Source organism: Lactuca sativa, chromosome 4 (assembly GCF_002870075.4).
Source record: "Lactuca sativa cultivar Salinas chromosome 4, Lsat_Salinas_v11, whole genome shotgun sequence".
NCBI lineage: Eukaryota > Viridiplantae > Streptophyta > Magnoliopsida > Asterales > Asteraceae > Lactuca > Lactuca sativa.
Window position 1 is genome coordinate 175026461 of NC_056626.2, and position 15090 is coordinate 175041550.

A 15090-nucleotide genomic window follows, 5' to 3' on the forward strand; every position below is an offset into this window, starting at 1 on the left:
AATGAATATTTATTTGGGTCAAATCTATGAACTAGGGATAAAATGGTAATTTAGACAAGAGCCTAGTGTTTGACCAAGATTTGACTAGACTAACTCTTATAAGGACCAAACAGAAAAGAAACTTACTAGGGATAGATTTATAATGTAAATATGAAACAAATTAGATAGTTGAATTCATTATGGGAAAATGTTGGAAAGAGAGGAATGGGGGTATAAGTTATCAAGTTAGTGAAAAGTTAATAAGCTAGATATTCCATCCTCTTCGAGTTCTTCATTCAAATATATTGATAGAGAGATAGAGCGAGGGGAAGAAAGGATAAATGATGATTTAATGAGACCGGAAGAGACTTAGTAGCATAATTGAAGAAGCATTAGAATTAGAGAAGCCAAGGTTCATAAAGAAGACATTGGAAATGTATAAATTTTCTTCACCTTCTTATTTTCGAGTTAGGATTTGGAGGTTTCTCCAAATCCATAAAATGTTGGTGATATAGAGTTCTAATTAATTTTCTATGCTCACTTCTAAAATCTACTTATTAAACTCCAAGAGAACTCTCATGTGAAGTGCTGCTATAGAGTTTGGGGTTTTATGAGCCTTTGAAGCTCCATTAATGGTGAATTTTATTAGTAATTTGATTTGAAGAATTTGATAGTTAATCTAGATTCTATTTTGAGGTTTTAATTTTTTGGTTTTTATTCAAAAATCATTTTCTAAAAAACTAAAAACAACAACAGAAGCTTTAAATTCTTAAATAAACATAAAACTATTTATCCTACCAAAGATCACTTTGCATGTAAGTAAAGATTAAAACAACCATATAAAGAAAGAAATTGATAGAACTTTAGGAACGATATATTCTAAGATGAAAACGTCATTTGAATATATGAATGTTTTGGATGAACACAAAGATGTAAATAAGATCTGATTTCGTTAGAGGTTCGAGAGAATAATTATTTACAACAGATTGTGCAGAAATATTCTATGTCTAAAACTCTTACCTATCTACTAACTAATGCTCCTATATATAGGCGTCAAATAAGCACAAGAAAGGAATCCTATGTTGACAGATTAAATAAGACTCCGAAATCGGAATTACAACACTCAATTTGGAATCAAAGAAAAGACACTAAACATTACAGACACTTACAACTAGACACAATCTAATTCCAAATCCCAACAATCTCCCCTTTGTGTCAAGTTGTTGTAGTGGTCTTTTCTTTAGTCTTCTGCACTGTTTCAAATACCTTCGGAATAATCTTCATTAAAGTCTTCCGAATGACTATCCACCACTTAATCATATCTGAAATACGCTTTATATCTCCATCTGGGTATTACTTGTTCGCTTTAGCCTTTGCAATGATTTTGTAACAACCATAAAAATTCATAAAAATTTAAACTTTTTCAACCGACCAAAAACCATCATTATTTACATATTGTTTTCAAAATAGTTTAAACATCAGAGTTTTCCCAAAATGATAAAACACATTATGAGGAGGTGCATGATCACGCCTTAACCTTCCCGCGATCCTCTGAGGTACCTGAAACATAATTCAAACTGTAAGCCCAAAGCTTAGTGAGTTCCCTCAAAATACCAATACATAACCAATAACACAAGTATAATAACAACATACTATGGGCTGTAACGCATGTTCCAGGTATCAATTGATTTTTTTTATGTTTTTAGGGTTTTGTACTGGGACTCGACAAGTTGGGGAGCCCAACTCGACGAGTAGAGATCGATTTTGGATGCGGTACTTAGAGTCTTGTAACACCATGAATCCTAGATGAGAATTTAAGAGTTATAATGTACTTTGGGGAACCATCTCAACGAGTTGTTTGGTCCCGACTTGTCGTGTAGGGGATGAGCTGGCCACGCGTGTTTTGAAGCCTACTCGTCGAGTTGGGGGGTGTTGGACTCGACGAGTTGAGTCTGTAATGAGCAAACCCTAATTTTAGGGCTTGCACCCTATTTAAAGGCCCTTAAGCCCTCATTTCCGCCTCCCAGTCCATTTAGACACACTAAGAGAAACCTTAGACGAGCTGTAGTCATTTTGAGAGAGAGAAAGAGAGAGAGAGAGAGAGAGAGAGAGAGAGAGAGAAAGAGAGAGAGAGAGAGAGAGAGAGAGAGAGGCTAAAGATCTAGTGTTCAAGTGCATTTTTAGAAGAAGAATGAAGAGCAAGAAGGTTTGGAACGGGAAGAAGCTGTGGGTCCAGTGTTCTTTCGGTGCTAGCTGTCAATTGGAGGTAAAAAGCTATCTCCTTGATCATTCCTTTTGTTAGATCTTTTTCTAGAAAGTTTTAGGGCTTTATCCCATCCATCTTTTGGTTTGGAGCACTACTAGAAAAACAGCCTTTTACGACGCTCATTGCGCGTCGTAAAAGGCTCAGACGACGCGCAAATGCGTGTCAAGGAAGGCCCTGTCATAAAGAGAGACGACGCGCTTTTGCGCGTCGTCTATAGACGACGCGCATTTACGACGCTCATTTGCGACGCGCAATTACGACGCGTGTTTACGACACGCAATGCGTATCAAGGAAGGCCCTGTCATAAAGGAAGATGACACGCATTCGCGTGTCGTAACCTTACGACGCGTGTGTTAATGACACGCAATGCGTATCAAGAAAGCCCATGTCAAGAAAGGCCATGTCATAAATGAAGATGACACACATTTTTGCGTATCGTAAATTTAAATGTTTAAAAAAAATAAATTTATATATTTATTAATTTTCAAATTAAATTTGCATTTAATTTCTCATAATAGAAATAAAATAGCATATACAAAAAATACAATCCATTGCATAATATAAAATAAAATTTCATACTCAAATCATAAAAGGTAAGATGAAAAACAAAATCAAAGATATAGTTACACCAAATTCAGAAAACAATTACCCTAGCTACATTTGTTCTATTTTCTATCCCACTCCAATCCACTTCCCTAGCTGCATGTGCTATCAAACTCCATCTAATTGTCCTTGCACAACCGAACAAACAAACATGACTATCAAAGATATAGTTATGTGAATTTCAGAAAAAAATACCCACCTGAACATTTGTAGAGTCTATATCTATTCGTAGTCGTCTGGTACTTCAGCAAACATGTATTACCTTTGAGGATGAAAAACATTAAGGTTGGATCCATGGAAACTAGAAATCAAATTTTCAACTTATGAGAGAAATTAAAAGGTAGAAATTGAAGCTTACCTACCTGTTGTAGCATCCACATAATACTCCCACATCCATTTCATATAACATTTTTTACACAACTTCATTTGACCACCATATGTACATATATTAAATTCTCAAAGCTCTGTTTTAATTTGCTTTTTAAATTGCATGAAACATTGAAACCCATGTTAAGCCTTTATATCATATAAAAATTAAATAACAGATTGTAGTTGAAACCCATGAAAAATGCTAATTCTTGAAAATTCATTACTCCAAACTTGTTTAGACTGATCATTACAACCACCTAGAATGCTCCACACAGCTCCAAAAAGGTGGCAGCAAGCTCCACACAGCTCCAAAAGCATGGGAAAAAATTTGAGACCAACAAACACAACAACTAAGCAAAACACAGAGCAGGGGTAAAATGGTCAAAAAGGCAGAAAACACTTCAAAGTTCAAATAGCAACCGTAGCAGGTTAATGATGTAGCTATAAAATTAGCAATTAGATACCTAAGAAAGAAATCACAAGTTTCCCCAAGTTTCCCCTGTTCCAACAATTAATAAAATCAATAATTCACAAATTAGGTTAATGATGTAGCTAATTTTTTATACTCACAAGAGAATAAGGGAATAAGTGATGCAATCGATTTCTACATGACAGAGTCAGAAAGAAGACCGGGTGTGTTGTTGTTCTTATAACATGCCTTGCTTCAGAACCCACACCATGTACTATCTCTGGTTCACTTTCCTGCAATATAAATCCAACATGAACAGATTATCAATAACAACTGATGATATATAAGAATTTTATGAATGATATATAAGAAAAGTTATGATAAGGGAAAAGGAACTTGCACTCACTCTTTCATCATCATGTTCTACCTTGTCGCATCTCAAGCATCTCTCTCCCGAGCCAGTCAACTGAACTAGATAAATAATTCAAGCCGGTAACAACTCTGGAACTGCCAACTCCGCCATGTCCAAGGTTGGTAGAAGCCATTTAACACCTGATGAATAGCACAAAGGTGGCAACGACTGTTTCTTTAGTAACTTCCAGGAAGTTTTTTATAAATGTCAACCAAGGGTATAATGGACCAAACTTGAAATAAATTTATATTTATCCCTGACATGACGTTGAAGTTTTCAACCTCGAGTGTCAATACCAAGCATATCCCTAGAACTTTGTGCTGTTGGATCGATGTATATCAGGAGCTGTAAAATCAAAAATAAAAAACATTAAATATGAGTAAATGCAAATTGTAACTTACCAATAGACATTAAATATGAGTAAATAAAAAATCAAGAACATCATCAACCAATAGTTTGATACCAATAAATTCATCACGATTAGCAAGGCTTCTAGCAAGGCTAATTGCTCATTCACTATAATCTATTCCAGTGAGATCAGAGAACCTATTTATACTAACATCAAAAGTAATAAAGAATGATTTATCAATTATCATCGTACCAAAAGGAGGAATAAGTGTTATTATGTATAATACTATACCCCTGTTTAGCAAGCTCTTGAAGAAGTAGCCCATTGCCTGTTCCAACATCAAGAACACTCCATCTTGCTAAATCTTTATCCTCTTGACTAACAGACTCAGAGTCATCAATTTTATGTTGAATTTGTAAATGTCTTTGTGAAATGTCAGCACATAGTCCTTTTTTCCATGAAGCAACCATTTCCATGACATCTGCCCCAAACCTTTAGAAAGAATTTAAAAAGTCATACAAAAAAGCATCTTGTCAAAGAAGGTATATGTCATAGTCAATTAGATATGCATACCAAACTTCACCAGCATCCCCATGTTCACGAAAATTTGTCAATTCATGTGCATATGTTGCATCCCAGTAACTTTGATACCCCAGATGATTACCTTGGTTAAAGCTTTAATTTACTAAACCTTCAATTGGAACTGAAGAAGCATAGGGCACTACCCTTGCTGTTGTAATTGATGATTGGGACCCATTTTGCCTAGCAATAACAGATCACAGATATGACCATTATTGCAACTAAATGAGCTTCAATTCCATTCCATATCTTCAATTCCAACTCTCAAACGCTAAATGGTAATTTTCTCCAGCACTAGCAACTTCAGGGTAAGATTGACAAGTTGATTTAGTTAATGAAGAATCATGATCTTGAAACTGAATTTCAACTAAACAACACATGGGTGTCTTCAAAGTCAAGATCAAGAACTAAAGACGATGGAATTTTCTAAAAAAGAAAAACATTAAGAACAAGAACAAAGGCAAAAGGATTGGATGTTTAAGAATCATAACCCTAATTTGTTTACTAATCACAGATAAAAATGCCCAGATTGGGAAGGAAAATAAACATGCAGGTTCCAAAAATCAAGAAACCCGAACAATTTATGAAGATCTTATAAAATCAAAGAGCTAAATCCAGATAAATTCTAACACTGAAAGAAGAACAAGAAAGGGGTTTGAAAGATTAAAGATGAAAAAACATGAAAGCAGAAATTATACTCTATGGAGGAGAGACTTACCTAAAGTTGCAGGAGAAGAAGTGTTTATGCAATCAGAGTAGTTTTAGGGTTTCCTTCGGTTACTCCCTTCATGTCTCCGACAATCTCCATCTATGGAGGAGAGAGATGAGAGAAAACACGGTGGAGGGGGAGAGACGAGAAGGTGGATGCAAGCGCTTTCCAGAACCAGAATCCAATGTTGGAGAAGATGCAGCAGATGCAAGCGCTGTTGTCGTGCGATGTTGGAATGGTGGAGTCCGAGAGAAAAAACAAATTATGATGGGTAGCTATCATTGTTGGTGATGTTCGATTCATCAGAAGCCCTAGTTCTTCGCTCAATCGTCTATTTTGTGAAAGAAGACATTACCATTGCAAATGCGTTATGTTTGATTAGGGTTTACACAGAGAAGGAAGTGAAAGTCGATCGCAGAGGAAGGGGTTGCAGAGAGAAGGAAGGGAGAGAATGAAATCGATTTGGCGGGTGTAGAGAGTACACAGGGAGGATGGCGGGTGTTCAAAATTTTGGGGGATTTCATTTTCCCTCGGACACGCGCATTTCTTAAAAAAAATATAAAACGACATTCACAGATGACGCACAAGTGCCTTCCGTGTTTTTAATATTTTTACATCAGACACTAATTTAAAGGCACTCAGTAATGCGCGACATAAATCCTTAAATTTTTTGAAGAGATGACACTTTTTTAATGTCACTCTCTAATGCGTAACATAAATCAAAGAGCGTCGTGTTTTGCGCGTCGTAAAAGGCTGTTTTTCTAGTAGTGGAGTTGTTGAGTTGGCCATGGAAGTTGAGACTATAGATCTGATCTATATAAGTCCCTGTGAGCCCAAAGATTCGAGCTTTATTAAGCTTTGGGCAAGTCTTCAAGCATAAAGACCTTTATGGAGCTTGTTTCGGCATCTTGAGCCCTATATGCCATGCATGAATGTAAAGGTTGTAGCTTTATGTGCATGATTCAGCCTTAGAGGCTAGATCCAAAGTATGGGACCTTATTTATGTCCAAAATTTTCTGAATGAGGAAGTGGACTGAATAGACTTGACGAGTCGGTTAGGGTTTACCCGATGGTTTGGATGCACGACAGAGTCGGCGAGTTGATGAAACAACTTGACAAGTTGAGAGGGTTTTACCCGTCTTTGGATTCAGAGTGTACTCGACGAGTTGATGAGACAACTTGACGAGTAGGTAGGGTTTTGCTGATCCTTTGGACGTTGCATGGACTCGACGAGTTGGCTAGCAACTCGGTGAGTAGAGTCGGGTTTTCGCGATTACTGAGTTCTGAGGGAATCGACGAGTCATGAGTTGTACTCAGCGAGTTGAATCAATAAGGATTGTTGACTTAGGTGTGGACTTCTGTTGACTTTTAGAGTTGGATCAGTTTTGACTGTTGACTTTAGGGTTTTGGTCAAATGTGGATATTGGAGGCCATGGAGGGGCGGAGACTTGACCAGCAGCTCGAGTGTGAGATATTTTGTTTTACTCTGTGAGGTGAGTCTTCTCACTATACTTACCATGAGTGGTATCTTTGTGCGACCAGAGGGTCCTATGTGCTTACTTGAGTTATATGATATTATGCATTTTGTCTGTGTGATATATATGCTATAATCTATGTTTACTGTGATAGGACCGGAGCGTCCAAACGAAGTTGTGGGACTGAAGGGTCTTCACTGAGATACTGGACTGGAGGGTCCAAACCGAGCTGTAAGACCAGAGGGTCCTCACTGAGACTAGGGGTGCAAACGAGCCAAGCTACTCGCGAGCTACTTGAGATTGGATCGTTAAAAGCTCGACTCGAAATCGATTTTAAACCAGCCCGATCCGAGCTCGAGCTTAATATTAAGCTCATTTATTAAACGATCTCGAGCTCAAGCCTATGCCATTAAGCTTGATTAGACTCACGAGCCTAAACGAGCCTTTATATAATATAATTTAATATTATATATATATATATATAAACATATTAGGGTAATTTTGGATTTAGGGTATTAGTAAACGAGCTCGAGCCGAGCTTAAGCTTATTTAGACACGTCAAATAAAAAATTAGTCGAGCCCAATCCCGAGTCGAGCTTATATAATTCTTTACGAGCTCGAGCCGAGCTAAGTACAAGGAAGCTCGACTCGAGCCGAGCACGAGATCAAGCCTTATATAACTTAAACTAGCCCGAGCCGAGCCAGGCCAGGCTCGGGCTCGTCTCGGCTCGTTTTCACCCCTAACTGAGACACATGATTGGAGGGTCCACATCGAGACACATGAGACCTGAGGGTCCATGCCGAGTCATAGCCATAAGAGGCTTATTATTTGTGTATGTGGTATTTTGGGGAACTCACTAATCTGAGGGATTCGGATGTACCTTCGGGTGTGTCTGAACTCAAACTAAGGATTTGAGAAAAAATTTCAAAAGAAATGATTTTTTCTAAAATGAGAAAGCGTTTTAAGAGAAAACGAGTTGAAGTAGTGTGTACATTAATCCAGAGCCCAAACGGTGATTTCCCAAAATACCATTACTTAATTGTGATTATGATATATTTACAAGATATTAGTGATGCATGCTAGAGGATAGACTAGGTACTTCATATTTTCAGGCTAGATTCGGCTGATTTGTGATGCCTTAGCCTAGGAGTTGTTGCTATGTGTTTTGTGCCTTGATTATGTGCTGAGTAGGAGTATCTAGCAGGAACCTTTTAGAGAGAGCTTTGATTAGTGGAGTAATCTAGGAGAGATACCTAGATGTGTTGTTGGAGGAATCTACTAAGAGGGTAGTTAGATGCCATGAGGGGTGGGGTTTCTTGGGTCAACGATGCCTTTTGAGTTGTGGATAAAGCGAGAAGAGTTATATGCCAGAGTGGTTTTACATGATGGTGGAGGTTATTCGATGCCCGAATGCTGCTTGCTTTGTGCTTTGTAGAAATCTTGATGATGAGAGTCAGCTACCGAGTGAGTATCACGATATTTAGGAGGTAGATGGTCGGCATCATCAGGAGTTCTTCAGCAGCTGATGGCAGAGAAATGTGAGAACCTAGGAGGAGCCTAGGAAGATACCTTATTTAGATGAGTACGCTGATAGAGGAGAGTATTCGCTGGAGAGCAACCATGTGCAATAGGATTGGTGATCGAGAAGGTTGAGCAACTATTTAGGAAACCCTGGATGATCTGTGTGGAATGTATGGGTAGATGTGGCAGGTAGTATGGTCCCATACTACTGAAAGCAGAGGACCCATACTCGAAACAGGGAGGATTCCAGAGGTTCTAAATAGTAGGTAGTAGGGAGATAACATGGTTCGGGTACCATGATTCGTAGCAGAGTGTGTTGCCATTTTTAGCAGTTATTCGACGATGGGTGTTTAGACCGAGAATGGATATGGTAAACTATGGGGCCACAGGGCCATGTTGGTAGAGCTTCGACAGAGTGTACCTTGTGAGGGGATTGAGTTTTAGATCTCGAGGAGTTAACTGGTGGGCTGCCAGTTGGAGTGGTAGGACTTGTGGAAAAGTGGTGGTGATACGCGGAGGAGGATTGCGGTCTGGGTTGAGTTCTCGACCGATGGTTGAGATGTCACATCCTGTGACGAAGATTACACTATTTCCGCTTCGCGTGTGGAGCGAACGAGATAACGAGCTTCCAATTCTAGAGTTTGGAGGTAATTCCATAGGTTATCATATAGTTGCGATGTTTTCACCAGAGTAATTGTGATATGTTGTTGCGAGGTATTTATTATACCGTGAAAGAGTCATTGGTGGGGACTGAGATGGATGAGGACAAGGAGTTGCCTTAGTTGAGTAAGGCATACTTTTTAGCAGCAGATTCAGGTGATCAATAGGAGTATACCGGGGCGGCGGCCCTCGTTGCGTACTTTGTGTATTGACTATGAGAGTGAGGTCTCTTGCTTCTATGATGATCCACGCGATGGAATGTTGGTTGAGGGACCGAAGACACAGTGTGTGATAATGCATCACTTCCATATTGAGAGTCATGGCTAATTCGGTACAGTTGGGATATCCGGCGGTGTGTTGGTATGAGATTTCGGGATGACTAGAGGGAGTCACGTGGGCAGGATTCCGAGGATTTCAGCTGAGATTCAGGATTCGGGATATTTGGAGTTTCTTGGTCTCTATCGGGAAGATCATCGAGTGTTGCGAGGTATGATTCCAAGATTCAAGTGTGATGTACCTGGTGAAACAGCCTATGGAGTAGACTGTTGGTATGCCAATTGGTGATGGTTCGAACCCTGAGTGGGGGGAGAACCAGGTATTCTATTAAGAGGAATAGCGATCTATTCAAGTGAGGTTAGAGAACTGGTTATGGAGATCTACGGTACGGACACATGAGACTTGGGTTATTAGTGGATGAGGCGAGGTGCATAGCGAGATGATGCATGTTGTACGTGTTTAGGAAAGGATGAGTGTATCCACAACGAGTAGCTTTTGGTCAGGAACCTTATTGCAGTTATGGATTCTTCAAGTTTGTAGTGGATGAGTTTGAGACGGTTGGCTTGTTGGAGTTCAGTTTCGACTGTTGAGAATTTCTAGTTCGATGTATGGGTTGTTTTATGCACTCTAGGAAAGGCAGTAGTTGTTTTGGCAACCAACTTCAGTGCCGATATGAGTATTCTTGCATAGGTTTTGAGCAGTAGAGGATGGGGTTTCAGATTGTTTTCAACATGTTCTTAGTCATTGGCGCTTCCTCCGTGTTTCAATTGGCGAGCTGGAGTATTTCGAAGATACGAGATGCGGTGAGTGGAAGATCAGTGGTTGAGGCAAGACATCGCGAGGTTCTGTGATGGTGTACCGAGGTATCCGAGTATGATGCCTAAAATTTTTGGATTATTTTGAGGCTTGATTTAGTGAGATGGCAAGTAGAGTTTCGAGTGACTAGTGTTCCAGTGGGAGCCCTTCAACTATTTGTCATTGGACGGAATTGTCCAAGAATGTGAATTGTAGTAGGAGAAAGTGCTTTGTTGAGGAGATTTTCATCAGGAGTAGTGATGCTTAATCTGGGTGGGTGTGTGTACCTATCTATGATGCGACTGCGGAACATGAGTTAGTGAATTCAGTGGGGAGATGACTTGAGGATGAGATTATGGGGTGGTAAGAGAGCGAGTAGATTCAAGTGGGAGTAATCACTTGGGACTATTGGGGAAAAACCATAGGGGTGAGCCCACGGCGAGTGAGAGAGTATTGTGAAACTGCGGGGAGCCGTAGCCTTTACGAGTCAGTGAGAGAGTTTCGTAAGCCTGCAGGGAGCTGTAGCTTTCATGAGTTAGAGAGAGGGTATCTTATGACTGAGGGGAATCGTAGCATATGTGAGTCAGCGAGAGAGTATCGTAATACTGCGGGGAGCTGTAGCATTCATGAGTCAGGGAGAGAGTGTCATAGGGCTATGGGGAGTCGTAGCACATGTTAGTCAGTGAAAGATTGTTGTATAACTGCGAGGAGCCATAGCCTTCACTAGTTAGAGCATGACACAGAGAAATTCTTAGGCTTAGGTATCCTTACCAATTGAGTCTTAGGAAACTGAAGGCTGGACCAGGGGCAAGACTGGGGTCTCCAGGATGGTCGGGAATCGTTATATCCAAATTGGAAGAGGGGTGTACGCATAGATTTGTGGATCATAGGGTTTGAGTTGAGTCTCAGGTTGGAGGTGAGTGGTTTCAATTTTTCCTGTTGAATCAGACTTCCGAGTTTGAGTTTGGCCATATTTGTGTAATAAGTAGGCAGGATGAGATTCCGAATTTCCGGATGGGTTCCTTTTGAGAGGTAATAGTTTCCATCAGATGTTTTAGACATGTGTAGGTCAGTACATTGTTTTGGGAAGGTCCACGAGACGCATGGAATCAGTAGGTGGTAGACGACAAAGGTTGGAGGTGAGACGACTTCATATGGGGTTGTAGTGATTCGCTTGAGGTAGAGCGAACTTCGTGATTTTCTGTGTCTTGATGGGTTGAGATAGCTATTGTGAGAAGGAGTCCGCAAAGTCGTTTCATTAGGAGTGCAATAGGTATCCTTTGGAAGTTCCACTATTGGGCCGGGAGCTGACCTTGTTCTCAATGTTGGAGGGGTATTTGAGAGGAATCTAGGGATTATGAGTATAGACGTCAGAGGATGGTTCCGAGCGGGCATGATCATTTTATTGTGTCTGAGGACACAATATTGAGGTTCATTTTTTAAGATGGGTTATGATAGCAGTACAGGTGGTGGGTCCCTAGTGAGATGTGACCCTTCCATTCCTTTTGAGCTACGATCTGGATCGATTGGTATATCTGTCATGAGTGATCGTTAGCCAGATATTGGTCAACGACTTGCATGGGCGTCTAGCAGGGAGACAAACCACTAAAACTTCCAGGTTCTGGAGAGTCAAAACTGGTACCTCAACGGCAGAGGGGTCCATCCTATTTTGGGATTGGGAGTTCCTGATTAGGTTTAGGTGTCTTGGAAGGGAGGTTGTTGTATGATATGAGATTTTTGGTGGTGCTTCTCGGGTTATTGCGTTTGATCTATGTGTTTTCAGGGAGCGATTTCGAGGGCGAAATCTAATTCAAGTGGGGGAGAATTGTAACACCCCGATTCCTGAATGAGAATTTAAGAGTTATATTGTACTTTGGGGAACCTACTCGACGAGTTGGTTGGTCCTGACTCGTCGTGTAGGGGCTTAGTTGGCCACGCGCGTTTTGAAGCCTACTCGTCGAGTCGGGGGCTGGACTCGATGAGTTGAGTCTGTATTGAGAAAACCCTAATTTTAGGTCTTGCACACTATTTAAAGGCCCTTAAGCCCTCATTTCCGCATCCCTGGCCATTTAGACACACTCGGAGAAACCCTAGACGAGCTGTAGTCATTTTAAGAGGGAGAGAAAGGCTAAAGATCTTGTGTTCAAGTGCATTTTTAGAAGAAGAATGAAGAGCAAGAAGGTTTGAAACAAGAAGAAGCTTTGAGTCCAGTGTTCTTTCGGTGCTAGCTGTCAATTGGAGGTAAAAAGATATCTCCTTGATCATTCCTTTTGTTAGATCTCTTTCTAGAGAGTTTCAGGGCTTTATCCCATCCATCTTTTGGTTTGGAGTTGTTGAGCTGGCCATGGAAATTGAGACTATAGATCTGAGCTATATGAGTCCATATGAGCCTAAAGATTCGAGCTTTATTAAGCTTTGGGCAAGTATTCGAGCATAAAGACCTTTATGGAGCTTGTTTTGGCATCTTGAGCCCTATATGCCATGTATGAACGTAAAGGTGCAACTTTACATGAGGATTCAGCCTCAGGAGGCTAGATCCAGAGTATGAGACCTTATTTCTGTCCAAAATTGTCTAAATGAGGAAATGGACTGAATAGACTCGACAAGTTGGTGAGCCGAATCGACGAGTCGGTTAGGGTTTACCTGATGGTTTGGACGAAGGACAGAATCGGCGAGCTAATGAGACAACTGGACGAGTTGAGAGGGTTTTACCCGTCTTTGGATTCAGAGTGGACTCGATGAGGTGATGAGACAACTCGATGAGTAGGTAGGGTTTTCCTGATCTTTTGGACATTGTATGGACTCGACGAGTAGGATAGCAACTCGGCATGTAGAGACGGGTTTTCGCGATTACTGAGTTCTGAGTGACTCGAGGAGTCATGAGTTATACTCGGCGAGTTGAGTCAATAGGAACTATTGACTTGGGTGTGGACTTCTATTGACTTTTAGAGTTGGATCAGTTTTGACTGTTGACTCCTGTTGACTTTAGGGTTTTGGTCAATTATGGATGTTGGAGGCCATAGAGGGGCGGAGATTTGACCAGCAGCTCGAGTGCGGGATATTTTGCTTTACTCTGTGAGGTGAGTCTTCTCACTATACTTACCATGAGTGGTATCTTTGTGCGATCAGAGGGTCCTATGTGCTTAATTGAGTAGTATGATATTATTCATTTTGTCTGTGTGATATATATGCTATATTATGTGTTTACTGAGATAGGACCGGCAGATCCAAACCGAGTTGTGGGACCGGAGGGTGTTCACTGAGATACTGGACTAGAGGGTCCAAACCGAGTTGTTAGACCGTAGGGTCCTCACTGAGACACATGACCGGAGGGTCCACACCGAGATGCATGAGACCGGAGGGTCCATGCCGAGTCATAGCCATGTGAGGCTTATTATTTGTGTATGCGTTATTTTGGGGAACTCACTAAGCTTTGTTGTAACAACCCAAAATTTTTTGTTTTAATGTTACTAAAAATCACATCATCCAATGTCATATATAATAAGAACCATGGAATGAGTACTCAAAAGTCATAGTAATTGTGTCAAAACAAAACTGTATCAATCATAACAAAGTGTCTGAATAAAACTCCCAGGATAAAACTGAAGTTGTGGTGGGTGCGATACCATCAACCCGAGCTCTTCCCTTTGCTAGTGGAAGTACCTGAAATCAAAACTGAAACTGTAAGCACGAAGCTTAGTGAGCTCCCCCAAACTACCACATACCATACAACAACATATAAACACATATTGGGCCTTGCCCACTGCATCAAACCAAAGTCCGGAAACTGCATCGTACCAGAGTCCGGAACTGACTAGGGCCTTGCCCTCTGCATCGGACCGAAGTCTGGAAACTGCATCGGACCAAAGTCCGGAACTAACCAGGTCCTCACCCTCTGCATCAGACCGAAGTCCGGAAACTGCATCGGACCGAAGTCCGGAACTAACCAGGGCCTCGCCCTCTGCATCAGACCGAAGTCCGGAAACTGACTGAACATAGCATAACATAATCATAACTACTAACATAATCAAATATACTGCATAGTGCATCGGACCCAAGTCTGGAACACATAACACAAAGACAGGCTTGAATCAAAAAGACATCAAGCACACTGAACTACTGCCTCGAACCGCAGTCCGGAACTACTACTAACTAGACGGGCCGACATTGTGGTCGTAGAGCCGTTCCTACTGGAAGGAAACTCACCTCATAACATTGGCTGCCGAGATGCTAAATCTGAAACTGCCTAACTGCTGCTCCGGAACTCCCCGGCTACAAATCCCATAAACACTAAATCAAATATTGAATACTGATCTCAGGGTAAAATGACTATTTACCCCTGGTCAAGTCAACTTCCTAGTCAAAGTCAACTTCCTGTTGACCAGAATCGCCAAGTTGGGTCGTCAACTCGCCGAGTCCCTTTCATCCATTCTAGTTCTCTACCCGCTTCTACTCGTCGAGTTTGGCAAAGACTCGACGAGTTCTTCTTCAATGCTAACATCGAGTCTAACTTCATCCGACTCGCCGAGTTGTATGAACAACTCGTCGAGTTCTCCTTCAACATACACGTCCAGTCTGTGACTCGCCGAGTCGTATGAACAACTCGTCGAGTCTGAAGAACAACTCGCCGAGTTGAAGAACAACTCATCGAGTCCCAAGCATGCTATTACTATACAGTCGATTATAA

The 15090-nt window shown here is 40.9% G+C and overlaps 1 pseudogene; it reads right to left on the minus strand.

Annotated features, from left to right (window-relative positions):
* Nucleotides 1–4448: 4448 nt before the first annotated feature.
* Nucleotides 4449–5179, minus strand: LOC111906269 (uncharacterized; annotated as a pseudogene).
* Nucleotides 5180–15090: the final 9911 nt, after the last annotated feature.